Below are 3,639 nucleotides of genomic sequence, written 5' to 3' on the forward strand. Positions count from 1 at the left end.
AATCAATTCAAAACTACAACATTTCAATCTAGGCCGAGACCCTAGGGACTTGTCTGCCTCCATAATTGTGTGGGATTATTCCTTATTAATATATAAGGATATATTGAGTGTTTTGTTTCTCTGGAAAATTCTGACTAATACATGGACCGTTTTTGTTTTGTGACTATCCATTTTCTATTTTATCTTATTTTTCTAATGGAATTTAAAATTTCCTTTCAATGATCATCTTTCCCCTTCTCTCATTTATATGGTTGTGGTCAAGACAACATCATCTCTCACTGAAGAACTGGGCACCAATCCATGATCAGCTAATCAGACACTCACAGTAATTGGTTCAGGGATGAGAACATGACCTAGTTTGGACTGGTTATAGTCATGCCTGGGACTTTTTTAGAAAGAGTGAAAAAAAGTGGCTCTCTTTCCACTGAGGTGTTAATTTCTAGTTGCTGTGGTTACCTTTCAACTATAAGAGCAAAGTCTTTCTGAGAATGATGCAAACACAGAACCAAAATATGGAGATAATGAAATTCTTAATGAAAATTTTGACTTTATCAATCTAGCTATTCTTCAAGTCTACCTTTGGATTTTTCAGTTATATAAACTATTCTTGATGGGTTTCTGTCACTTATAACTAAGAAAGTCCTGTTTAATACAACTCGTACAGCTGAAAATATTTCATTTTATCTTCCCATATGAATGCTATCTTACTTGAGCATGTGTTTCTTGCCTTACAATCATTTTCTTTCCATTCTTGAGATATTCTCCTACAGTATAACTTACACTTATACAAATGAGAAATTCAGTGACAGTATGATTCTCTTTCATAGCTATTGTGCTTTTTCTCTTTATGGGAGATTAACAGAGTTTCCTTTTTTTCCCTGTAATTTAAAAATTTTTCCATCACTTGTCTAAGTGTAGTTCTTCTTTAATACCACTTCCTGAAATTTTGCATGTGCTTGGGTATAAAAATTCAATTTTTTAATTACTTTGGTTCAAAATTCAGTGAAGTTTCCTTTTTAATTACTCTATCTTTGAGCATAGATTTCCTTTCATCTTTTCCTTCCTTCCTTTTTTCTCACTCCCTCCCTCCCTCCCTCCCTAAATCCATATTCTATTTTAGTTACTTATTTTGTCATTATTAGTAATGTTAATAGAAATGATAAAATATCTCAGTTTTTATTCATTGTAATACAGCCATGATATTAATTTTATTAGAAGACTACATTTCTTGATCAGGTAGAGATATGATTCTGTGTTATATTCAAAGGACATCCTACTTTTTAAATGAAATTTTGAAATTGCATACTGTGACTAATGAGAAATTATGTTATATAGTTTCATCTTTTATTTCAGTCCCATATTACTGAGTCACAAATGTCACTTCATGTGTTTCTGAGGCAAGAAGGAAGCTTGACATTATGGTATCTAAACATTCATATAACCTTTTCAAAAATATCCATTTAATATGAGAAGTTATGCTACTCTTAGAAATAAGTTATAGCATAATAATAGACATATCTTAAATGTTGACTTGAGATTTATTGTAGGGATTTTTAAGGAAAATTTAGGGGAGAAATAACACTATTGCATAGTAATATTTTAAATCTTAAGAAATTATCTTTAAATATCACACAATTTTCAAATTCCCAGATGTTATTTATTTATCATATATGCATATGGATTTGAAGATACTTAAATTATCAAGACTTCAGGAAACAATTACTACTGAAATTTTCTTTTGTTAATTCAAATGCTTTAAGTTACACAATGAAGTTGTTTCACCATACTACATCTAGATTATATTTCCAAACAATTGATGAATTTACTGCATGTTTTTAGTATTCAGTTATTTGAAATTATATACATAGTCATAGTAATGCTCTGACTTAGAATGCATTCATCTATTTTTATTATAAATTATTTTTTATTTATTATTTTTTTAAGTGAAAATTGTTTAATCATCTTAGAGCAGTCGAAATACAATATAAGATTGGTATCTTGGTGTCTGAAAGCAATCATTTTACCATTTGCATTTTAATCTTTTGTATTATTCATTTAAGTTGATGGTTAATTAAAAAACCTAGTTTTAATCAAAGTTGTTTTCAAACATTGTCATAATGTCACTTTGAAGAGTCATATCAATGGTACCAGCCATTGCTTCTCTTCTCCTCCGCTCTTGCTCTTTCCCCCTTGCTAAATTACAGTCTTTGAGAAGCCAGAGTTTGCCTCCATCTTGAGCTTACAGTGACTGCTGATGTTCTTTCTGCTCTTCTCCAAGACACTTGTTTTGCATTTTATTTGGAAAAGATTCTAGAGTGAAGCCATGGTCCCTTTGATTTTCTTGAAATACTTTTGGTTCCTTTGTATTCTGTTCCAGATGTTTCTGTATTAGTTCCTGTGTTTGAGCTCTCACTTCCTTTTCTATCACTGCGTTTCTAAATTGGTTGAAGAGTTCATCTGATGATTTCATTACCCCTGATGTTTTGACTGGTTTGCCTAAACTTTTCCAAGAATCTGCATTCTTGATCTTTATATCCTTTTGCACTGGAACTTGGCATTCTGATTCTAACACCACTGTGTCATTATCACCAGACTGATGCATCACAGTTAGGCCATTCAAGCATTGTTCAGGATTATCTGAAAGAGGCAGAATTTGTAAAAGTGAAATATTTTCCACACTCTGTAAACATTCTGATTCTTGATAACTTGATAACTAACTGGTGGTGATTTGGTGGTGTTACACCTGAACATGTAGTCTGATGAACCAGGCTAGTTTTCCCAGAGGTTGTATCTTGCACAGAAGATTGTATCTTTACTTTCTCTTTAGAAGAAGAATCATTCTGTTTTACTCCAGTAAATTTAGGAAACATTTCTGATTCGGAATCACTGCGTCTGAAGAACTTGAATCACTGCTACTACTTTCAGACTCTGATGAGCTACTGCTGCTGCTACTGCTGCTGTTTTCATTCATTCGGGAACCACTTCCAATGGCCTATTTTTATTATAAATTATATTTTAAAAAGAATCAAGTTTTACAAGTGTTCTCTTAAGTAAAGTTTGCAATCCAGATTACTGTATAAACATGTTATGAATGTGCAGTTGGTGAGGATAACAAGAATAAATGTTTATTAATAGATCACTTCAGTCACTATTGTAATCTTGGATTATATTCACTGTCATTACTATGACTGTAATACCTTCTTTCCCACATTTCTTTTTAGGCAGTTTCCCCTCCTTCCAGTTTAGCCATATAGACTGAGTAGGAACTGCCATTCTCTCATGTGACCCTACCACAATGGGCACCATTGATAGTCAAGGGATAGACACTTAAACCAACCTGAGACAGCCATTTTTTGAGATTTTTCTAACTAGAGATATCAGTTAACAGCCTTTTCCTTTCCAGTCACAAAGACATAAGGATAGAAGTCTAGAGTTGTTGGGTATATACCTCCTTTTATAGGGAAAACAAGTCATAAAATAAAGTGTAGTAAAGAAAGAAGAAAAGATGAAAGACGAAGAGACAGTTCTGACAGCATCAGAGACCATAGTTCTAGATTTTCTTGGCTTTCTTAAGATTATTTGTTGTTCAGCCATTATTTGAGTCTGGGAACTGAGCCACTGTAGTTTCTTAGTAATTAA

General features: G+C 32.5%; 1 pseudogene; it reads right to left on the bottom strand.

The window, feature by feature from the left end:
• Window positions 1–2,086: 2,086 nt before the first annotated feature.
• LOC132513105 (bromodomain testis-specific protein-like) lies at window positions 2,087–2,870 on the bottom strand (annotated as a pseudogene).
• Between the last annotated feature and the right edge of the window lie 769 nt (window positions 2,871–3,639).

The sequence above is a fragment of the Lagenorhynchus albirostris genome, chromosome X (assembly GCF_949774975.1).
Source record: "Lagenorhynchus albirostris chromosome X, mLagAlb1.1, whole genome shotgun sequence".
NCBI classification, from domain to species: domain Eukaryota; kingdom Metazoa; phylum Chordata; class Mammalia; order Artiodactyla; family Delphinidae; genus Lagenorhynchus; species Lagenorhynchus albirostris.